This window comes from Aethalodelphis obliquidens, unplaced genomic scaffold (genome assembly GCF_003676395.1).
Source record: "Aethalodelphis obliquidens isolate GAN/ISIS:26980383/991018 unplaced genomic scaffold, ASM367639v1 scaffold11, whole genome shotgun sequence".
Lineage (NCBI taxonomy): Eukaryota > Metazoa > Chordata > Mammalia > Artiodactyla > Delphinidae > Aethalodelphis > Aethalodelphis obliquidens.
Window position 1 is genome coordinate 20,963,330 of NW_020837955.1, and position 25,109 is coordinate 20,988,438.

Below are 25,109 nucleotides of genomic sequence, written 5' to 3' on the forward strand. Positions count from 1 at the left end.
ATAAATAAAATTAAAAAAAATTTTCCTTTCCTCAAAGGATCTTAAGGTACTCTGCCACCTCCACTCCCCACCCCCGAAACCAACAACTAGGTTTAAGTCACCACATAAGCGATGGGAAAAAAAAGAGACTGTGTCTCAGAAAAGCTGTATTGGCGGAAGCTGGAAGAGTATATATAGATCTTGGGTACACGTGATCAAGGCAGGGAAGAACGTAAAGCTGGTTAAGGAAGAACTCATTTCTAAGAGAAATTTCTATTCACCTATGATATAGGAGTTCATCCTGGCAAGGACCCCAGGAGATGTTGCCATCACACTGCTAGGATGACTGTTGGAAGCTTGGAGAAAACATCATATCACATCGGTCTGCTGTATCAATGATACCATATTCATCACATTAGGTGAGCGGGAAGTGCCAAAAAGTTGAAGGCTTTGGTGAGATACTTGTGCATCAGAGGGTGGGAGTTAAACCCTACAAAAATCCAGGGCTCCTGTACATCAGTGAAGTTTTTAGGGGTGTAGAGGCTGGGCTATACTGGGACATCCCCTCCAAAGTAAAGGACAAATTTGCATTTCATGCCTTCCACTACTAAGAAGGGAGCACAATGCGTGGTAGGCCCTTAGAGTTCTGCAGTCAGCATTTTCCACACTCGTGAATACTGCTTTGGTCCTTTTGCTGGTAACTAAGAAGGCTTCTAGCTTTGAATGGGGTTTTGAAGTAAGTCCAGGATGTGGTGACAGCAGCCCTGCCAGTTGGGCCTTTCTAGCCAGCAGACCAGTGCATTTGAAGTTGTTTGCATTGCCTTGTAAACTCCCTCTCCATCACCCCCTAAAGTCTTCAGGGAAGTGGTGCCTCCTACCGTGGGTGTAAGAGGCAGCAGAGTTTCACGTTCAGATTCTTTTGCTACAAAACAGAGACTCTAATATGGAAGTTAAAACCCCAGGCAACAGAGAACCTAAGTACCCTGGAAATTTTCAGAAAACCAGGGAAATTGAGCCAAAAATGGATTGGCAGAGAGACCCCAGCTGACAACTGCGTTGCATATCTAATTCATCATTATACAAATTAGGAAGGTGGGGAGGAACTGTTAAAAAGGAGCCAAATGAGTTATAAAAGGCAGCAAAATATAATGCTTTCCTCAATTTTTCTCCAGCAATTTGCATAGAAAATATAAAGGTGCTGCTGAAGCTTTAACCCATGTTTCCTGACTAGGGGATAAAATTGGGATCCTGATATAAAATCATGTTTCTCTGGCTCTTCCCCCAGATACCAGGTGGCATCACCATTTCCCTCCTCTGACTCTGTTCCAGCTCCCTGGGATTCTGTCTGTGGCCAAGGCAGCCAATGCCTGGGCCAAAAGTGCCTGATTTCTCCTACAGATGCCCTTGCTGTCCCCTGCCAAGGCTGCCAGTCCCCACGCGGCCACTGCAGGTGCTGCCCTTTGGGCTCTCAGTGCCCCACAGACAGCCCAGCCAAATTACCTTGGCCTTGACCTCCCTCCATCACTGCCTTTCCCCAAAACCAGAGCTGGGCCGGGGGATACCATGGGTAACCCACTCTCACTTGTACTCAGCAGTGCCATATTTAGTGATTTGATACCCAGGAGTGATAATTTTTAAACTCCCTTCCATCTGATAAATTATTTTCAGTAATAATCATGAAAGAAATGAATAGTGATAATGGCCAGAAGAGAAATGCAGCAGTGAAAATTTTCTTTTTTTGAATTTTGTATGGATAATCAGGCCTGTAAATAAATAAGAAAGGAAAGCAGAAGGAAAGCTTGTAGTACAAAAAGGAAGAAGTTAATAAGATTGCTTTTAATTCCATGAATGTATTTTTGTCATTTTATTATGAATTTTTCCAGCATACAGCAAAGTTGAAGAAGTTTTAATGATAACATACGCCCAGCACGTAGATTTTACCAGTAATATTTTACTATAGTTGCCTTGTCAGATAGTTACCCCACCTATCCATTCCTCTATCTACCTATCAATCTTATCTTTCATATTTAAACTATTTTAAAATGGTGTTAGATTTATAGAAAAGTTGCAAAGATAAGTACAGAGCTTTCCCACATAGCCTGCACCTAGTTTTCCCTATTATTAACAGCTTACATTAGTGTAGTACATTTGTTACAACTAATGAAACAATATTGATACATCTTTTTAAACTAAACTCATACTTGATTCAGATTTCTGTAGTTTTTTCATAATATCCTTTCTCTGTTCCAGGATCTTCTCCAGGATATCACATTACATTTAGTTGCCATGTCTCCCTAGGCTCCTCTGGGATATATCAGTTTCTCAGACTTCCCTTGTTTTTGATGACCTTGACAGTTTTGAGGAGTACTGGTCAGGAATTTTGTAGAATGTCCCTTAATTTGATGTTTTTCTCACGGTTATCCTGGTGTTACAGGTTCTGGGGAAGAAGACCACAGAAATTAAGCCATTTTCAGCACATAATTATCCAAGGTCCATGCTATCCACATGATTTATTACTGAGGATGTTAACCTTGGTCACCTGGCCAAGGTAGTGTTTGCCAGGCTTCTTCATTGTAAAGCTACCTTTCCCTCTCCTTTTCATACTGTGCTCTTTGGAAGCAAATCACTAAGCGTAACCTACCCTTAGGTAGTGGAGGGGGGATTATTTGGCGTTCTTTTATATGGGGAGATTTGTCTCTTCTCATCCATTTATTTATCTATTTAATCATTTATTTATATTAAAATAGATTCTTGGGTATTTATTTTATACTTTGGACTAAAATCCAGTCTTTTTTTTGCCCCAATTTTTCCTGCTTTGGCGTTTGGGAGCTCTTCCAATTAGCTCTGGTATCCCTTTGATATACCCTCATAGTTTTATTTTTTGAGCACTTCCTTACTTTCTGGCACTACAAGGTGCTCCAGGCTCATCTTGTATATTCCCAGACCCAGTCCTAGAATCAGCCATTTCTCCAAGGAGCCCTGGTTCCTTTTATTGGAGAATGGTGTCAGAAACCAAGATCTGGGCACAAGGGGTGCTTGTTGCTACTAGAGTATTGTTCTTTCCAAGCCCTCTCAGCAGAGAGAGCTAAGAAATATATGCATGTATACTAACCTGTGTATAAGAACATATATAGATATTCAGATATAGATTATTACAGGTTATGTAATCTATATCTATATAAGGATGCAGATTATGTCTATATCTATCCATCAATATCTGCATTAAGATTAACATGAGTGCATACCAATTCTTCCATTCTAATCCAGAACCACAAAGCTCATTCTAGCCTCCTCCTTTTGCTGATCTGTAACCTCTCTCACTGATAGTGGGAAACCTGGCTATCCACCAGCCATTTACTTATTTGCTCACTCCTGGCATACATATATAGCAGTTTCAGAATTGTTAACTTGTCCCCCTGGAGAAACACCTTTACCAACCAGAGTATAGTCTGATGTACTCTTTCTTTTGTCTTTAGTCTTACAGTTTCCAGTCATTTCCAAAGTTAGGTAGGTCAGCATCTCTTTTCCCTATTTCCCTTAGTGAGGTCATGTTGCACATTAGTAATATAGTTAGATTCTTTTGTCACAGGCTGTATTCCATCCCAGGATTCCCCCACCCTCCTAGTGGATTTTTTTAAAATTTTGCATTATTAAGGTTCACACATGTTCTGTAAAGTTCTGTGGGTTTCTACAAATGGATAGTGTTGTGTAGCTACCGCTACAGTAATATGCAGAATAGTTTCATGGCCCTATAAGTCCCCTGTGCTTAACCTACTCAGTCCTTCTCTCTCCCCAAATCCTTAGCAATGACTGGCTGATCAGTTTTCCATCTCTAATGAGTTTTGCCTTTCCCAGATGTAGACTATCTTTCTGCCTTCTTTCACTTTGCAATATGCATTTAAGATTCACCCATGTTGTTACATGGATGAATGCTTGTTCCTTTTGAAAAAATGGAAAGAACATATGCCAATTTTAGTTCAATCTCAATAATGAGTAATAACATTTCAAAACTTAATGTCTGCAAATTAATGACTTCATCAAAATTGATCTGTGCGTCTTCATATTTAAAGGACAGTACAACCAGATTTGACAATCTATCTACTCATAGTTGATCAAAGAACATTTTTTATTCATTTTAACTTTGAAAAGTTTCTTTCACATAAAGTAACAGATGTGCAAATTTCACAGTTAAACCTTACCACTGTTAGAGCTGTAGGAAAAGACATTCAATTTCACTCTAAGAAAAATGCAAATTAGAATTATGCAGTAATATTTACACTTCTCATTTTGTCAAAGATCAAAGCGTTTGATGACATAATATGTGAATGAGAATGTGAGATAGGAAGAACTCCAATATATTGCAGATAGAAGTGTAAATTGGAGTATCCTTTAAAATTATGGCAATAGATATAAAAATTACAAATGCACATACCTTTTGGTTCTGCATTCTACTTACGGGATTTTTTTTCTGTAGAGGAACTTACATATGTGTGAAATGAGGTATGTAAAGATTATTTACTGCAGCATTGTTTGTAATGGCCTGTAATTAGAAACAACATAAATGTCCATCAATAAAGGACAGATTAATCAAATTAAATCAAATCAAGTCAATTTAAATTGTACACTGTCATTAAATAGCCTATATGAAAAGATATAATAAGTGAAGAATGCAAGGTGCAGAGCTGCGAGTATAGTATCTGTATTAGGGCTTTTTAGAGAAACAGAACAAATAGGATTAATGGATGGATGGATGGATAGATAGATAGATAGATAGATAGATAGATAGATAGATAGGAGAAGATTGTAGGAATTGACTCATGGGCTTATGGAATCCCACAATCTGCCATCTGTAAGCTGGAGAACCAGGAAAGCCAGTGGTGTGATTCAGTCTGAGAACAGAGGCCTGAGAACCATGGGAGCTGATGATGTAAGTCCAAGTCCAAAGGCCCTAGAATCTGGGGCTGACGATGTAAGTCCCAGTCGGAGTCTGAAAGCCTGAGAACAAAGAGCACCAAAGTCTGAGGGCAGGAGAAGATGGATGTTTCTCCCAGTTTTACCTTTTTTTTTGAAGATTTACCCTTTTCCAGCCATTCTGTTCTATTCAGGCCCTCAGAGGACTGGATGATGCCCACCTGCATTGGTGAGGGTGGATCTTCCTTACTCAGTCTACTGATTCAAATGTTAACCTCTTCCACAAACACCCTCACAGACACACCCAGAAATAATGTTATCTATTTGGGGCATCCTTAGCCCAGTCAAGTTGACACATAAAATTAACCGTCATAGTATCCTTCCATTTATTTACAAAACATTTGCTTGCATATGCAAAGCTTATCTCTTGAAGGACACTCAAGGAATTTATAATGGTGGCTGATTTGAGGGAGAGAAGGTAGACAACTGGGCTGCAGGGTGGAAGGAGACCTACTTTTCATTGTGTACCCTTTGTCCTTGTAAAACTTGTACCATGTTAATATACATGTAAATGTGATATAATAAATTAAATGTGAATTAAAAATCCTTGAAGAGTATAAAATAACTGCAGAGAGCAGTAGGGGAGTGAGAGCCTTTAGCTCTGGATTTAGCATCATCTTGGTGACAGAAAAAAGAAAGAAGATGAATGGCATTGAGTGCAGCAGGCTTAAATGTGGCCAGTGTCGCAGTGATCCCCCTGCCAGATAAGAAAACATCTGTATCTAAGGATAAAGTGCTTATGCAAAGAATGCAACAGTACATAGATGAATATGAGTGTTTTTGTAAAACTCGACGAGAAAAAGCATTCTGAGAATATGAGGGGAATTTTTATATTGAGGATTGGTCCTGAGAGTCATCCTGGACCTTCCCTCTCCCTCCATCTACATATCTATGAATCATCAAATCCTAGCAATTTAACCACTAAAAGATATCACAAATGTCTCAACGTTCCTCTACCACTTCCCTAGTCTAATCTACCACTAGTCACTACCCCAGACTGGCAGTCCTGAATCCCTTCATTCTAAATAAGAATCCTTAGTATTCCCTATTCTCTTTCACAGAACCCTTTATTTGTCTTCATAAGTCTTGTCCATATATGAGAATACTTATTGGTGTACTTGTTTGATAAATGTCTCTTTCCCCAACTGGACTATAAGCCCCAAGAAGTCAGAGACCATGTCTGTTTTGCTAATCACTATATCCCCAACTCCAAACTTTGTGTTGAATAAATGAATGAACTAGATTATGGAATTCATTTGATAAACATAGCTGTATACATAAGGGGAATATTTTAAAACTGCATTGATGAGAATATAAGGAGGTAAATTATCAGAAGCAGCTATGTACTTGATCATGGAGGATGGTCTAGAAAATACACTAGGTTTTTTCAGTCTCTGACCTCCACAAGTGTGCCATGCTTTGAGAGTTGTCTTCCTAGAGGCTTTAGCAAGGCATAAGACTTCAATACTAGTAAATGGAACAATTCTCCTTTTCACTATTTCACTCTACTTTTGTGTAGAGCAAAGAGCTTCTTATTTGAAGACGTGAGGTCAAAGAAGACTGTATATATTGTTTTAGCATCACCTCCCTAGCAAGTCTGTACAGGTTGAGTATGAACTGGATGGAGTTCATGGCGAAGTTTTGCTTCAGGAATTTCCTGAAATAACTCTCCACAAAAGTTCAGCTCTCATAATTGAAGATTACATTGACCTCATGCACTGCTAGTGCACATTCAAAAGTTTTCTGGGAATCAAGACCACCATGAAGAAGTTTCCAGTGATCATGTTACCAGGTTTTAATGACCAAAAGTACTCTGTACATACTTTTTTTCATGTTCCATTGTGATAATTGTAATGTATTGCAATAATTTATGTGTCTGTTTCTTCTGCCTTTGTAATGTGCCCTTTTCAAGGACAGGAGTATAATAGGAACTCAATATATATGTCTTAAATGAATAATCTGAATTCAGTAACTGGATTTGCCTCTTGGAGGAAAATTTTATTAGAGAGAGAACAGTTCTAGTGTAATTCACCACTTATTAGCACCATAGCTCTGGACAGATCATTTAATCTTTCTTCATTTTCCTCTCTTTTAAATAATTATGAAAAATGTAAACATAAAGAATAATAAAATTAACATCTACCTACCACCCAGTTTTATAAAATTTTAATATTTTGTCAATTATGACAGAGAGAATGCCATGTGTTCATCAAATCCTATTTCATTTTCCTCTTCCCTGGGCACACAAAAAGATTGCATCCCCCAGCCTCCTTTGCAGGCAGGTTGGTACTATGAGACTAGTTGTGTCAATGGGCTGTAAGCAGATGTGGTGTGTGTGTGTAAGTTCCAAAGTCAGCATAGAAGAATGAATTCTCTGGGCTCTCTTCCCTGCTGCAGAGACCATGGAAGCATGTTTTAAAATGGCAGTATTGGAAGATCTGGAACCTCCATCAGCCTGAACGACTGATGTATCCCTGAATGACTATATGGATCAGTGTTTGAGAATATCCCTTGCTCTACTTCTTCATCAACACTGAATTTTCTTAGCTTTTAAAACTTTCCTGCCAGTTTGAAGGTGTGAAATCATTGTTTTAATTTGTGTGTGTGTGTCTTTAGGATATTTTTCTATTTCTTTCCTTATTTTATTTGTTTATTTTTTGGCTGTGTTGGGTCTTCGTTGCTGCATGCAGGCTTTCTCTAGTTGCGGCGAGCGTGGGATACTCTTCCTTGACGTGCGCGGGCTCCTCATTGCATGGCTTCTCTTGTTGTGGAGCACCGGCTCTAGGAACGTGGGCTTCAGTAGTTGCAGCACGCAGGCTCAGTAGTTGTGACTCACGGGCTTAGTTACTCCGTGATATGTGGGATCTTCCCGGACCAGGGCACAAACCCTTGTCCCCTGCATTGGCAGGCAGATTCTTAACCACTGCGCCACCAGGGAAGTCCTTAATTTGTGTTTTGCTGATTATGAGTGATCCTGAGCATCTTTTCAAATGTTTGTTTGTCACTGAGCTCTGTGAGTGCCTGTCCCTTCACCCATGATGGTGGTGGGTTTCCTTATCCTAGTGTTTTGTAGGAATACTTTTTTATTTTGGAAATTAATCTTTTGTCAGTTACGTTCACTGTAAACACTTTCTCCAAATCTGTAGCTTATCTTTTTTACTTTGTTTAAAGTATCTTTGTTAGATAGAAGTTTAATTTATTATAAAATAAAAATTAAAAAAGAAAGAAATTTAATTTATTATTCTCCTTCTTCTGCTGCTTTGTGTAAGAATTCTTTCCTATCTCATGGTCGTAAAGATATTTTTCTGTATTTCTTTTTGAAAGTTTTAAAAACTTTTCATTTTAAGTCTTTAATCTATCTGTAAAAGTTTCTGAGCCTGTATACATGTGTGTATGCATGTGTGTATACATGTGTGTATGCATGTGTGTGTGTGTGTGTGTGTGTGTGTGTGTGTGTGTGTGTAGTACGGTATGAATGTTATTTTTTTCCATAAAAATAGCCAATGTCCCAAGACCATTTATTATTTATTTATTTTTGGGCCAAGACACACGACTTGTGGGAACTAGTTCCCCGACCAGGGATTGAACCCGGGCCACAGCACTGAAAGCCTGGAATCCTAAACACTAGGCAAACAGGGAACTCCCCCCAAGACCATTTACTGACTAGTCTCTCTTTTCAATTGATGGTAATACAACTTTGCCATATATCAAATTTCCATTTGTGCTGGGTTCTGTTTATAGGTCCTTTAATCTGTTTCATTGGTTATTTTTCTGTCCCTGGGTCAAAGCTATGCTGTCTTAATTGCTACAATTTTATAGGTCTTGATATCTGGTAGTATGAATATTCCTCTATCTTGATTTTCATTATTGTCTCGTGTACTGCTGACCCTTTGTATTTCAATGAAAACTTTGGGTTGAGCTTGTCAAACTCTACAAACAGCTAAAGCTGAGATTTTTTACTATTACATTTTCTGATTAGTACTAAGATGCATAGAAATTCTATTGATTTTCATATTTTGATTTTGTACCCAGAAATCTTGTGCCCTAATATTAATTGTATGTTGACTTTTTGGAATTTATAGATAACCTATAGACTGTAAATAAGAACAGCTTTGGTTCTTCCTTTCCAAATCTTATATTGCTCCTGTACAGTATTAAAAGGAAATGGTTACTCTTACTCTTTATTTTGATAAAAATGCCTTTAAAGATTCACCATTAAGTATTTGTTTGCTCTTGTTTTTTCTCTCTATGCTTTTCTGGTGAATATACTTAAGCTAAAGAAGTATATTCAACCTTTTTATGCTTCATTCTCCTCGTTTGTAATAGGTAGATATCACCACCTGTTTTACCTATTTTGCTAGGCTATAGTGAGGATTAAATGAGATATCTTCTAGAAAAACCTCTGAAAATAGCAAAGTACTATATTCAAATGTCAGTGTGTGTGTGTGTGTATTTTTTTGCTCACTGCTGTATCCTCAGAACCTAGAACATTTTCTAGGACAAAGTTGGAGCTCAATAAATATGTGTCAAATGACTGTGAAGAAAGAGTACTAATAATAAACAATTGTTTCATGCAAAGTAATATTTCCCTACATCTTAGCAGAGATGGCAACAAGGGCATGCATGCTGCCATTCCCTGTATCACCTACCAGTGGCAGAAGCCACTAAATTATCTCAGAACCCCTTCTGAACTTGAATGCTCATACTCGAACCCTTTTCAACTCAGTGTTCTAGTCAGCCATTTGCAAATTATTGTAGTTGGCATATGGAAAAGAACTTGTTTACCAATGTGCCTTAAAATTTAACCAAACCAATAGCATTTAATCTCTACGTGATTGGGCATATGGTACTGTTTGAAATTGAGGGTTTAGTACTTACAAAGGTAAATATCCACGGGAGGGTTACATAACAACCGGCACATAGAAATTCCATTCTGTTTAGTTGGTTTATTTTTCTCATACAGTTCTTCAAAAGTTGAAAAAAAAAGATATCTTTTAAGTTAAAAGCAACATTAGGCCTACACAAAATTTTCCTTTTTATTAGTAAAATGCTCCGTTCATAAATTTATCTTTATTATTATATTGCTAGCTGAAAATGAATTGTGAGCATGATTTTAATAATTGGTTAAAGGGCTTAATTTAAAAAAATTTTTTTTCCAGCAAAGCTTACTGAATCTTCTATTTCTGATAGGTAGAAATTGAGGCGAATCATAATAAGTCATCTTCTCATACAAGAACAAATAAGCATTAAATTTCCAAAGTAATTGTTAAGAACATAATTTTATTTTGTATGTTTATATTGCTTCTCATATTACATTTGCCATTTTCACTTCTTCTCATGTTATTAATCTGTAGTTTCATGTAAAAAGGGACCTTGTATGTTTCTCTTCCCAAACATTTCCACCTGTCACTTCCCTCCCACTTATCACAAACCCCTGTCAATTTTTGCCCAAAATTTAGTGATTAAAAATAGAAATGTAAGATGTGTGCACTGGAAGGACATGTTCATTTACTGAGAGGTAGGTGATCAATGAAACATATTATCTTGTATCAAACCACAAACACCTTATACCTGGAAAGAGCTGTGATTTCCCTGTGGTCCGTGATGCCTGTCATTTCTCACTTCTTGGCTTCCTGGGGAAATGAACGTGTTCCAACTTTGCACTCCTGCTGCTGAGCTTTTAAGAAATGTGTCATAACATTCAAAAAAATTCAGATGCTATTTTCTCCACTAACCAACCTTGCCAAAATCAAGCCTTGAGGCTCTTATGAAAGATTAAAATTTCAAAGCTAGTACTTTGTAGAGAAGGGCATACATCATTATTTCGCTCTAATCTGCAGCCACCTGACAGGCTCAAGAAGCAATCATGGCCAGGAACCAGATTTCAGATATTGTAAAGTCATTGTTGCTTTTCAATTTTGATTTAGCCCATACAAAAGCTAACAAGTAAGGAAATTTTCATGATAAAATATTATAGGAAAAAAGAGAGTTCACAGTAGTATGGTTGATATATATACATAAATATGTGTATGTATATGACATTAGGCAAGTCAGCTAAGGCCTCAAATTTCCTCTTCTGAAAAATGGAGATAATAGTATCTATCTCATAGGATTATGGTGAGTGTTAAATAAGATAATCTATGCAAAGTACATAGCACAGCACCTGGTAAGAATGTGTACAATAATATATAGTTTATGTAGACTATGTATTATTATCCATATTTTAGAACATAGGTTGGATGGATATAAACCTAAATCTTAACAATGGTTATTTTGGGGTGGTGGTATTATAGGTGATTGCTTTTTTCTTTCCTTTGCTTTAACAGTATTTCTAAATTTTCTCCCATGAGTCTATATTACTTTTTTAAAAAATAAATTTGTTTTATTTTATTTATTTTTCTTTTTGGCTGCTTTGGGTCTTTGTTGCTGTGCATGAGCTTTCTCTAGTTGCAGTGAGCGGGGGCTACTCTTCATTGCAGTGTGTGGTCTTTTCATTGTCTTGGTTTCTCTTGTCGCGGAGCACAGGCTCTAGGTGCACGAGCTTCAGTAGTTGTGGCGTGCAGGCTCAGTAGTTGTGGCACACAGGCTTAGTTGCTCCGTGGCATGTAGGATCTTCCTGGACCAGGGATCGAACCTGTGTCCGCTTCATTGGCAGGTGGATTCTTAACCACTGCGCGACTTTTTTCTTCAGTAAGAAGTCGGTGTCCCCTGACCAAAAGTAGTCAGGTGGTTCTCACTCAGCAGAATCATGGGGCATATAAATGAATGTCTGGAGCTGCCTGTGTTAGGTCATGATAATGGTCCCCAATGAATCCCAGCTCCCAGTGTCCATGGCCCTTTGAAATGTGACTTTGCCACTCCTCCCATAAACAAACAGAGTCTAATTTTCCACCACTTGAAACTGGGCTGGCTTTGTGACTTGCTTTGACTAATAGAATGTGACAGAAGTGATGCTATGTGAATATCAGGACCTAGACCTTAAGAGACCTTGCAGCTTCTGGACTTCCCTGTTAGCACGGTGGTTAAGAATCCGCCTGCCAATGCAGGAGACATGGGTTCGAGCCCTGGTTCAGGAAGATCCCACATGCCATGGAGCAACTAAGCCCGTGTGCCACAACTACTGAGCCTGCGCTCTAGAGACCGTGAGCCACAATTACTGAGCCTGTGCGCCACAACTACTGAAGCCCATGCATCTAGAGCCCATGCTCCACAACAAGAGAAGCCACTACAATGAGAAGCCCGTGAACTGCAATGAAGAGTAGCCCCTGCTTGTCGCAACTAGAGAAAGCCCATGTGCAGCAACAAAGATTCAATACAGCCAAAAATAAATAAATAAATAATAAATAAATAAATAAATAAAGAGACCTTGCAGCTTCTTCTTTTGCTATCTTGCAATCCTGAGATGCTTCATGCTGTGTGGAAGCCCAGTTTAGCATACCTGAAGGATAGCTTTTGGGTCCCGAAAGACAGCCAGCACCAGCTGCCAGACATGTAAGTGAGAGCATCTTGGACCCTCCAGCTCCAGGCAAGTGGTCAGATGACTACAGCCACATAAGTGACCCCAGCTGAGCCTGAAAAGTAGATGCCTAGAGATTCAATACACAAGATTGTGAGACATAATATAACATTGATATTTTAAATTACCATGTGTTGGGTTGGTTTGTTACACAGCCATGGATATCTGAAACACTGCACTTCATAAATGCCTAGGCTGCCCAAACAGCTTCAACTTCACAGGGGATGCTGCAGAAAGAAGGGATTGCTCTCCAAACATATTAATTTATTGTACAGTTGTAGAGAGTTAAAAAAGTCTTCTTTTTATCTTTGCTTTGTTATCTGAACTTAACCTTACACTGTTGTAAATCTATACAGCTGTCCCTTGGTGGATATGGAATTGAGGATTTCCTCGATCACCTACCCCAGGGGCAAGAGTGCTCATTTCCGGGAGTCCCTGTTTGAAACTTTTGGGAAGCATTGTCTCACTCTTATTTACCTATTGTGTGTCCCCCATTTTCTGGGGCTACCCTGGCTGGGATATCAAGGGACAAAACATTCATTCCTTTGTTAATCTGCTTCTTAAATGTTTATTGAGCACATTGAGACTGGGCTAAGCAATAAAAGAAAGCAGATGACTTTAAGACATGGTCACTGCTCTCCAGGACAGGAAGATAAGACATGCAGATAACGTCAATAGAAAGTAATCCGTGCTAAATCACTGAGTGAATTACGGACAACTCATAAACCATATGAGTTTAGGGGAAGAAGAGCTTCCAATTAGAAGGGTCAGGATTGAGTTTATAGGAAACACAATCCTGACCCTTCTAATTGGAAGGTCTTCTTCCCCTAAACTCATATGGTTTATGAGTTGTCCGTAATTTGATTTTAGCCTTAAAGATTGAATTAAGCATTTGGTGGAGGTGAGATGGTGAAGGGCCATCCGGACAAGGGAATATTCATGAACAAAGGGCAGGAAGGAGATACAAGACACATTTGAGAGGTGTCCAGGAGACAAATTTAACTGAAGTGGAGGGTTCATTTACTGAAATAAATGAAACAAATATTTTCTGAACGCCTGCTGGTGTCAGACACTCTGCTAGTCTCCGAAAATATTGAGATAAATGACAGTGGACCCATTTCTAAGGAATGAGGAATCTAGTGTGCCAGTAGCAAATACACCATTGTAGTGGATAGGATGATAAGTTTGTGGCTGAGTATCAAGGAAGATAAGTCTGGAAAAGTAGGTTGAGGCCAAACTGTTGGAAGACCTTGAAAGCCAAGATTTCCCCTGTATGGTTCAGAGAAATTTCTGCTTTAAAAAAAAAAAAAAAGAAACTTTTTTTTCATATTAAGCTTTCTTTGGAACAGTATGATAGACAGATAAGAATGGAACTATTCTCTCTCAGTCCTTTTCCCTACGGCAGCCCCAGTGTTCCTCTACAGTCCCAGAGAACACAGTTTCAAAAACAATATTATTGTGCTGGCAACTGGGGCTTATTGAAGTTTTTTGGTTGAAATCAGGAGAGTCACATAATGTATGTAAGACGTCCAGTCAAAATAGATCACAATTTTTGAGCAATTACTAGGTATCATATTAAGTGTTTTCGAACATCAGGATGGTACTATTATTACTATTATTATCCCCGTTTTAAAGGGGAGGGGTGTTTTCAGAGAGATTAGGTAAATTATCTAAGGTGTACAGTGGCCAGAGTAGAGTCAATGAGATCTTAGAGTCTGTGTCACACGTTAGGCACAGCTGGGAGGGTGTGAAGCCTCTAAGCTATACTGCCTTCTAATCTGCTCAGCTCATACCAGACACTTGATTAATGATATCTATTAGTATTATCATTTTTTCTAGTGCTCTTAAAAGAGGACAAGGATCTAGGAATTGCTTCATACATTTGGATATACAATTTTAGTTGAGGCAGATGAGCTAATGGCCCAGAATCACTAAATTTAAAGACAACTTGGGACTTCCCTGGTGGTCCAGTGGTTAAGACTCTGTGCTCCCATGGAAGGGGGCACAGGTTCAACACCTGCTTGGGGAACTAAGATCCCTCATGCCATGTGGTGAGGCCAAAACTTTAAAAATAAATAAACAAAATGAAAATAAAGTCAACTGGTTTCAATACAGTAAATAAGGTACCAAATGATATCATTATTTACAATTCATCTATTCTGTTGGGGTATTATACAGATTCATGAAAATATCACCTTGATGGGTTTTGAGCTACTTAGAACAGTTTTCTCCATAAAGCAAAATGAAAAAACAAATGACCAAGAAAAGTACCAAGGGTTGTATGGACGTAATGCATAGTTAAAGAAATGCAATTTCAAACAGTGAGGTTCCAGGGCTGCCATGTGGAGTTGTTCAGCTTGGGCAATGTGCAAAGGTGACTGGCCAGGGGAAGAGCAGTGTGGAAATGTAGTTCTGAATGGAAAATTACACATTCTGGCATGGTCTGTGTCCAGCTAGAAAGTTGGGAGTGGGGAGGGAACTTTTAAAATTCATTCACCCAGAGGGGACACCTTTAAAAAATTTAAACAAAGGCATTCTATAGGTTTGCAGGGGTGTGAAGTAATATTTCCCACCTATTATTATTGGCAAAGATGAAAACCTTTTTGTTAAGCTCACAACTGGTGAGAGTACAAGGGAAAGAGGCATTCTCTTGCATTGATTTTGGGAATTTTTGGAATTTAAATTGGGACTGCCTTTTAGGGAAACAATTTAGCAATATATTAATTTTTTTTTTAATTCTCACAGCATTTGATCTAAGAATTCTACTTCTATGAATCTATGCTTTAGATATACTACACAAATAGGCAAAGATAACATTACAGGATGCTCCTTGCAATATTATTTATGAAAAGAAAAACCAAAAAACCACCTACATATTTGTGTAGGAAAGTCTGATTAAAAATTGTGGTGTATCTATATAATGGTATAATATGGAGCCACTAGGAGGAAATCTGTATGTACTTATATGAAAAGATATACAGAATATATCTAAATGAAACCAATCAGATTGCACATCATTTTAGATATTATGCTGTCATTTGTGCGAAAAAAGGGACATACATGTGTATAGGGTTATGGATTTATGGGACATTTCTGGAAGGATATACAAGCAATAGTTAACAGTGGTTCCTTCTGGGAAGCTAGGAGAATAGGGGTATGATTTTAATCTTCCATTTTATATCCTGTTTTGTTGTTTAACTATTTTTTTAAAAAATAAGATGAAAACAAACAGGAAGCGTTTGGGATCCCATGTTCATTGCAGCATTATTTACAACAGTCAAGATATGGAAACAATCTAGGTGTCCATAATTGGATGAACGGATAAAGAAGATGAGATACACATACACATACTTACATACACACAATGGAATATTATTCAGCTATGAGAAAGACATTCTTCCGTTTGTGGATAGACCTTGAGGGTACTAGGCTAAGTGAAATAAGTCAGAGAAAGATAAATATACTGTATGATATCACTTACAAATGGAATCTAGAAAAGCTGAACTCACAGAAAAAGAGACTAGAATGGTTGTTACCAGGGGTTGGGGTGTGTGGGGAAATGGGAGATATTGGTCAAAGTGTGCACACTTTCAGCTATAGGATGAATAAGTTCTGAGGACTTAACGTACAGCATTGTGATTATACTTAATAATACTGTATTATATACTTGAAACTTGCTAAGAGAGTAGATCTTAAATGTTCTCACCACAAACAAGGAAATGGTAATTATGTTACATGATGGAAGTGTTAGCTAATGCTATGATGGTAATCATTTTGCAATATATAAATGTAATGAACCAATACGTTGTATACCTCAAATTTACACAGTATGGCAATTATATCTCACTACAGCTGGGAATAACAGGGGATTTGAGGGAACCCAGCTCTGAGACAGAGATAACTGTGCTGCATGTTTATTACTTGAGCATGCTTGGGTTCAACACCTGTGGAAGGAAGGGAAGGAAGCAGGATTGGGCAGGAAGAAGGTGGGCTGTGAAGTAGTCTCAACAATGGCCTCAGCTAAGCCTATTGGGATCTCTGGAGCTGGGATGGCTCTTCAGAGCTGTCCTGCATCGGGGTGAGAGGGCCAGACCTTGATGTACAATGCGTGAGGCTGTCACAGGAAGATGTGAACTCGGGGGAGGAGACTATTGAGCTGAGTCAGTTCTGGTCTCCCATCGCCCAAAAGGAGTAAGTCCTTCAGTTCTGAAGAGGTAACTGGGTGGCCTATTTAACACCACTTCTGTTGCAGAGCCCATTTTCCTGCAGGCTCAATAGCATTGTAAATTTGTCAGGAGAACCCCACATGGTTAGCCCTTCAAAAGACAGCTGAGGGCTTTCCTGGTGACACAGTGGTTAAGAATCCCCCTGCCAATGCAGGATCCCGGGTTCGAGCCCTGGTCCAGGAAGATCCCACACGCCGCGGAGCAACTAAGCCCAGGCGCCACAACTACTGAGCCTGTGCTCTGGAGCCCGTGAGCCACAACTACTGAGCCCGTGTGTCACAACTACTGAAGCCTGCACACATAGAGCCTGTGCTCTGCAAAAAGAGAAGCCACTGCAATGAGAAGCCCGCGCACCACACGAAGAGTAGTCCCACGCTCGCTACAACTAAAGAAAGCCCGTGCACAGCAACGAACACCCAACACAGCCAAAAAAAAAAAAAAAAAAAAAAGACAGCTGATACAGCTAAGAACAGCGCTGGCTTTTGGCTATCGATCCTCAAACATTGCCTCCTCATATTAAACTATCGACCAACACCATTTAATTGCTGGTCTTCTTGAGCTCTTAACTTCTCATATTAAGCAAATTGTAAAAGATGAAATGTCTTCTATATCAGAAACATCACTTTTTCTTTTTTTAAACCCTACTTCCACCCACTCATTGTTTGACTCTTATTGCAGTGGTTTTAAATCCTCTGGTGAATTTGCTACCTGCTCTTGGGAATTAAGGGAATACTGAATTTTTCCTTCTGGGTAGTACATATATAAGTAATACTTTGACTACACAGAAACCCTCATTCTTTAATAAAAATGATGTTTTATTGAAGCTGAAGAAGCACATCAGTGCATTACAGTGCTTTTATATTAAAAATCAAGCTAGCTTGTTTTGCCAGTTTAATCAAGGGGTGAGTAATTGGAAAATAATTAAGTTGGCCTGGTTTACAGGAGTGTACCACCTTGTAAATGAGTTTATCTGGAGAATCTGGATGCTATCAAAACATAATGGAACATAACCTCCCTTTGGGAAAGTAAATCATGTGGCTTGAGAGGAAGACAAAGGAAAGCTCTGGAAGAGAGCTTGTGCTTCTGAGTTTGTGGGTTTAGCAAGATCGGTTCTGGGGTTGGATGGCAATAACACTGGCGTCAAAGCAGTCTTTATCCTCTAATAATTCCCTAATCCTTGTTGTTATGTGAACCAGCAAACATTTGAAAGGCAAAGCTGTGGAATGGAATTAAGATGGTTTCCTGCATGAGGCAGAACGTTTCAAGGGGAGCAAAGAACTTACAGTTTTCCACTGGAAGCCTACATTTTGAGAAATTTAGTGAATACCAATCAGAAACAAAATGTTCTACAAATCTCAGTATAATTATTGGTGCTAATCAAAGGCATGAAAACCACCAAAGTGGCTTCCACATTGTAGGAAGAGTCACTTAAAGGGGAGATCTCTCCCAGTGGTGGCCAGACTTGTATGTCTGGAAGCTTATTGGTTTGGATTTACCTCTAACCATTTACATAACATTGAGAAAAACTATGTCTATAATATTGGTCCATCTCAAAGAATGGAGGGAGTCATTGCCAACAGAGATGTTGGGGGGGCCAAAGCCCACTCAGGTCACCCCTGCATAATACCATTTTTCTTTCCTATGAAAATAAGTTTTCAATAAACAAAGTTATCAAAGGACCATTTCTTAATGTTTTGCTTAGGGACCCTGACTGTAAACTTAAGTTAGCTGCATATCTGTAATATAAACCCGGATTTATTATTACCATTACTAAGGAGAAGCCTATGAATTGCCTTTGAATAAGATACAAGGTCACAATAATCGATTATAATTATTAATTGATTAGATAACATCATTAAAATGTATTTTTCAGTTTCATTGAGGTATAATTAACACAGCAAATAGCATGTATTTAAAGTGTACAATTTGGGCTTCCCTGGTGGCGCAGTGGATAAGAATCTGCTTGCCAATGCAGGGGACACAGTTTCGATCCCTGGTCTGGGAAGATCCCACATGCCATGGAGCAACTAAGCCCGTGTGCCACAACTACTGAGCCTGTACACTATAGTCCACGAGCCACAACTACTGAAGCCCACATGCCTAGTGCCCATGCTCTGCAACAAGAGAAGACACCGCAATGAGAAGCCCGTGCATGGCAACGAAGACCCAACACAGCCAAAAATAAAAATTAATTAATTAATTAAAAATAAAAAAAAATAAAGTGTACAATTTGGTAAGTTTTGACATAAATATTCACCTATGAATCCATCACCATAATCAAAATAATGAACACATTTATCACCCCCCCAAGTTTCCATGTGCCACTAAGTCCTCTCCCTCTTCATTCCCAGCAACCACTGGCATGATTTTTATCACTGTAGTTTAGTTTGCCTTTTAGTTTCCATGTACTCCTTTTTGTCTGGCTTCTTTCACTCAACACGGTTTTTGAGATTCATCCATGTTACTGTGCACATCTAATAGTTCATTCCTTTTTGTTGCTAAGTAGTGTTCCATTGTATGGTGTGATGGTTGATTTTATGCGTCAACTTGACTGGGCTAAGGGATGCCCAGAAAGCTGGTAAAACATCATTTCTGGGTATATGTATGTAGGGGTGTTTCAGAAGAGATTAGCATTTGAGTCGGTAGACTGAGTAAAGAAGATCCACTCTCGCCAGGGTAGGTGGGTATCATCCATCTGTAAAGGGTCTGAATAGAACTAAAAGGCAAAGCAAGGGTGAATTTGCTCTCTGAGCAGGGACATCCATATTCACCTGCCCTCGGTAAGGAACGCAACATGTTACAATTATTTTAGGTTTTCTCTGAAAAAACAACTCATTAAAAAGTAACCGTAGTTTTCAATGATTTTAAACGTTGTAATAGAAGTCAATAAGATTTACCTTTACAATTTAATCGGATGTCTGCACATCTATATGTGAGGCTGTTGGAAAAAGGGATAATTTGGGGTGGGTTTGGAAGAACCAAAACTTCTGCTGCAGCAGTGGGTAGATGACAGCTTCTCAGGTGGAGGGATAGGGCACTAAGTCCATAAGGAGGGGGGAGACAGGAAGAATAGAATATAGAGTCATAGAACTCGAGGACACAAAATTCTTTAGAGGTCACCCTGTCGAATGTCTCATATTTAAAAGACCTTTCTGAAATGCCATGGGATAGCACAGAGCCTAAGACAATAGAAAAGATGGAAAGAGAATACCCCAGAGGTTTCAATGATGACACCGAGGTCTATGTTAGAGGCCAGTGATACCACCACTTTATGAATCACCTTTGTTGAAACCAGAAAAGATGTCCCTTTGGGCTGACAGACTCACAGGCTCTTAGCCTGATTAATGAAATGTGTGCTGGATTTCAGCCTTCCCAGACCCCTTTGATGGTGTGCTTTGGCACAAAAGCCAAACAAGTGTCTTTCCCCAAGCCAGAGAGGAATCTAGAAACCAGAATTTCTAACTCAGTTGGTTTGAGAGGGAGCTGATTAGAGTCAGCAATAACTTTTCCAGCAATCAAGTATAGATCAGGGTGGCTAAGACTTGATAATAAGGCCAGGGCATGGAAATCAAGGTGCTGTGGATCCAGGATAAGAGGGGGCTAAGGACTGATCAGAGAACTCTATCTGCAGAGGTCAGTTTCTAGCGGAGGATCTGAAAGGCTAAAGGAGAATGATGACAGGGGTATTTGTGAAGCTGGTCAATATCCTACTCGGCACAGTGCTATACTTTGATGCTACAGTTTTTATTCCAAAGTTCCCTCCTGCTGAAGTGATACATCTGAGCTGAGACATGGGGAAACTGAATGTGTGTGGGGACTGTGAATTGGTCTTTGATAAGAAAACCAAAACAAAACCTCCATTTGATTTTGGATGATGACAATAATGAATAAACTTGAGTTCCACTAGACATGAGACAGGATATAATTTTTAAATTTATCCACTTCAGTCCAATGTTTTCTTTTTTTAAAAATTAATTAATTAATTAATTAATTAATTTTTGGCTGTGTCGGGTCTTAATTGCTGCGCGCGGGCTTTTTCTAGTTGCGGCGAGCAGGGGCTACTCTTCGTTGCGATGCGTGGGCTTCTCATTGCAGTGGCCTCTCTTGTTGTGGAGCACGGGCTCTAGGCGTGCGGACTTCAGTAGTTGTGGCACACGGGCTCAGTAGTTGTGGCTCGCGGGCTCCAGAGCACAGGCTCAGCAGTTGTGGCACACGGGCTTAGTTGCTCCGCGGCATGCGAGATCTTCCCGGACCAGGGCTCGAACCGTGTTCCCTGCATTGCCAGGCAGATTCTCAACCACTGTGCCACCAGGGAAGTCCCCAATGTTGTCTTTAAGGACAAATAAATAGACAACTTTGTATCAGTATATTAGAAGTATGTTGTGTGGTTCAATTTAAGATCAGGTGAGAATTTTAAGAAACATGGAAAGCATTCTATAACATTCAACACCTAAATTGAAGTATACATACACCTGAAACTAACATGACATTGTAAATCAACTATACTTCACTTAAAAAAAAATAAATTGAAGTACACATTGCTACTATTACTTTCCAAGCAAAAACAGAATGTAGAGTTATTTTTTTTTAACTTATGTAGCCTTTGATTATGACCCCAGGGACTTTGAAATAGCTACTGAGATACCATCTACGCTTTTTAACTGCCATTAAAATAATTTTAAATTTTGTTAGGCAAATTTAAGGCATTTCACTTTATTACCAGAATTAACTGGATTACATATGAATTTTCTAGTTAAAACTATCTTGATATTAACTCTTCAATTTTAAGGGTTAGAATTTCAATTACTGAATTACTGAGAGGTTAGTCTGGTTTTCTTAAAGTCTGGTCTATTGAGCACCTTTCTTGCAAGATGGCACTGTAAAATGCAGATTCTATGGTTAAAAATATTTGAGAAACAGTGGATAATCTTGTGCAGAAACACAAAACACATTAGCCCATTAAAAGTTCTGCAGTAAGAGAAATTTTAAAACTTTATTTAGCCAAGAGTTTCCCAAAGATATATGGCTGTAGTACTCCTTTTTAAAGTAAAGTTTTGATTTACTTAACCTTGTTCCAGTTATAGATTGCTGCTTAACAAACTTTTCTAAAACGTAGTCACTTAAATTAACAGCAGTTGTTTATTTAGTTCATGAATCTGCAATTTGGGCAGGGCTCAGTGGGGAAGGTTTGGCTCTTCTCCACTGGATGTCAGCTGGGGTCGTTTGAATAGAGTCAGGAGGATCTACTTCAAGATGGTTCACTCGCCTGGCTGGCAGGTTGATGCTGGCTGTCAGGTGGGAGCTCAACCGGGACTGAGGGCCTGGGGCCTCTGTTTCCTTCCACACAGTTTCCTCCACGTGGGCCTCTCCGTGGGTTATTTTGGGCTCCCTTAGAGCATGGTGGCTGGGTTCCAAGAGTGAGCGTTCCAAATGACAGGAAGTGGAAATTGCCAATTTCTTAAAGTCGGGGTCTAGAAACTGGCACAAGTGTCACTTCTGCTGTATTATATTGGTTAAGCAGTCACAGATCTAAGATTCATGGGGAGGGAACATAGATACTTCTCTTGGTGGAAGGAGTTTCAAAAAATGTAGTGGATATATGTTAAAATTATACACATAGAAAAATGCACAAACCATAAGAGCAGAGTTTAGAGAAATTTTGCATAATAAATGCACCCGTGTACTCAGCACCCAGAAACCTCCCTCCACCCTGGCTCTGCTCCCACCCCATTGTCCTCTTCCAGTCACTACTCCCTCAAGGGTAACCAACATCCAGGACTATAATACTAAAGGTTAGTACAGGGTTTCTCAACCTCAGCTGGATAATTCCTTGTTGGGGGTTAGGTGGGGAACTGCCCTGTGCATTGCAGGATGTTCAGCAGCATCTCTGGCCTCTACCCACCAGATGACAGAAGCACCCTCTCCCCTAGTTGTGACAACCAAAAATGTCTGCAAAAATTGCCAAATATCTGGGAGGGGGGCAAGCAAGATCACCCCCAGTTGAAAATCACTGGGTTAGAAGATAATATCTCTCCTTTATTGTTTGTCTAAATCCCACTTAACCATCTAGAATATAAGTTCCTAGAATATATACCTGGCATATAGTAGCAAATTGAGACTATCTATTGAATGGAGGAGTGAATGAAAGGTAGCAATTCTAAATAGGTATTTAAAGACTCAACTCTATATATTTACACAGCTGAACCCTCAATTACATATAATTTGTTCGTTTTTGTGAGAAATGCCATTTTATGAAGTTCACATGGATTTAAAAACTCGAGAATATATATGCATGTAAACAGAAATATATATTGGTTAATTTCTTCCTGTAGCAACGTAAAATACAAGCCATGGAAATAGAAAAAAAAACTGTGATCACCCAGACAAATAGGCAGTATCCCATGATAGTGTTAATGATTTACTGTAATAAGCCACAAACTGTGGTTTGTAATTGCTGTGACAGCCTCGTGAAACAGGAATTTGCAGTAACAAAGTTTTCATTAAAAACCTGGGTGAGGCACTAGGTTCTAAAAGATTAGAAGGGGAGGAGGAAGAAGTACAAGACGGTAACAAGGGCTTGGAAAGTTATTTCTTTACAGGAAAAATCTAAAAATTTCTTTTGGAAGATAGCCACTGACTTTACTCTGAAAATATCCCTCCCTCCCCCCAGCACATGTGACAGTGTGACATCTCACTAGGTAAATTTTGTAAGGGTTATCCCAAGAATAGTTTTCAGTGGAAACGGGATTCTCAATGAATTTCAGCAGACATGCCCTTCTTTTTGAAATTCCTAACTACAGTTATTACTCTTCAGTCAAAATTGTGTCAGAAAAAGGGACACAGTTATTAGTAGATAAGGCAACTAGAGTTAGGGGCACCATGAAAACAGAATTTTATAGTTGCCAGGGCTCTTAGAGACCATACGATCATTCTGAAAGGGCAGACTACTACAAAAATTTTACCTTAGCAGTTATCCTGTTTTCTGGGTCGTTCTGAATTGTTTCAACTCCTTGAAGACACCTCTGTTAAAAGTGAAACTCATGTGTAATCCTCAGGGTGTAGAGTAGTGACTTGTGCACAGAGCTGGTTAATCACAGGACAAGTAATTTTGAGCCAGTGCTCAAAATGATCACATCTAACATATCTCTTATGTAGCAAAGAGAGAAGAAATATAGTACATACAACTATGGAGCCATATTAGCACAAAGGCTTCTATCAACCTCACAGGCTTAGTTGCCTGAATGCTGTGGCTAGTTAATGTCTGAATGAAATAAATTTGATATGGATTATTCAAATCCTTGAAGTTGAAAAGATGTTATGGCATCTAGATTTTTAAACTGGAATTTGAATACCACTTATAAAAGAAGTATGTCTGTACAGTTTTTTTTTTTTTAATTTCCTAAGATCTGAATATGTTAAGACTTGTCATTACACTGTGAAATGCTTATGATTCATTTGAGCAGAAGCAGCTAGGGATGAGGAGAGGGTGGGAGTGTGAGTGTAACAGTTCTGTATGACGCAGAAAGGGAGATGAAGTAGAAGGGAGGAAGTTTTGGATTCCTTTTTTGAATCAAAAATAGCTTAAATCAAGTAATTTGTTTACTTTTAAAACAGGAAAAAATGACCAAAAATCTGTAGTTTCCTGAATGACACACAAATCCTATTTCAGGAGAATAATTGTCATAATTGCAGGTTACTTTCTTAAAATACCTGAAAAAATTCCTTCCTAAAAGTGTAAGTTCACAAGGATAGAAAAATATATTTACACCACAGGGTGCTCGTACACCAAAGGAATTTGCTCCTTCCACGTAACCTCCACAGTAGCATTTAAAGAACTTATTAGCAAATTTACTGCCTAAATTAGAAATTTGGAAGGGAAAAGGAATTGACATGTAACTCGATTTCACTAGGTATAAAATTCTTTTATTTTCATTCATTATCCAACAAAAATTTATAGAATACGACAAAGACATGGGGCTAGATGCAGGGGGTGTAAGGATGAGCAAGACACAGTCCCTGCCCTCAAAGTCTAGAGGGAGAAACATACACTTACTTTCAGACATATACTCAAATATACACATGCTCACACACACAAACAGACCCACATATACCCCCATACACATATATTCACATACATATTCATTGCTCATACACAAACACACCCAACACCCATACACTTTCACATACTCACACACATTCACATATAAACATATTTACACATACACACACACATACATTTGGGAGCTCACAAAGTGGAGACCATGAGTAGAGTATGTTTCCAAGTTACAAAGGGAAGGAGAAAGAAATAACAGTGGCAACAATCCTGTGAGACAGCTATTACAGAAGCTCAGTACGGCTAAGGAGATAGTCATAGTGGAGTTGTTAAATGCTAAGGAACTGGTTTACCAAGATCTAGA

General features: G+C 38.9%; 1 long non-coding RNA gene across 1 annotated transcript; it reads right to left on the minus strand.

The window, feature by feature from the left end:
• Positions 1-1,769: 1,769 nt before the first annotated feature.
• LOC113623384 (uncharacterized) lies at positions 1,770-23,732 on the minus strand. Its single transcript, XR_003433912.1, has 3 exons — positions 23,655-23,732; positions 4,412-4,519; positions 1,770-2,416 (listed from the first exon to the last, which is right to left on the minus strand). It is a non-coding gene; the product is annotated as an uncharacterized LOC113623384 (long non-coding RNA).
• Between the last annotated feature and the right edge of the window lie 1,377 nt (positions 23,733-25,109).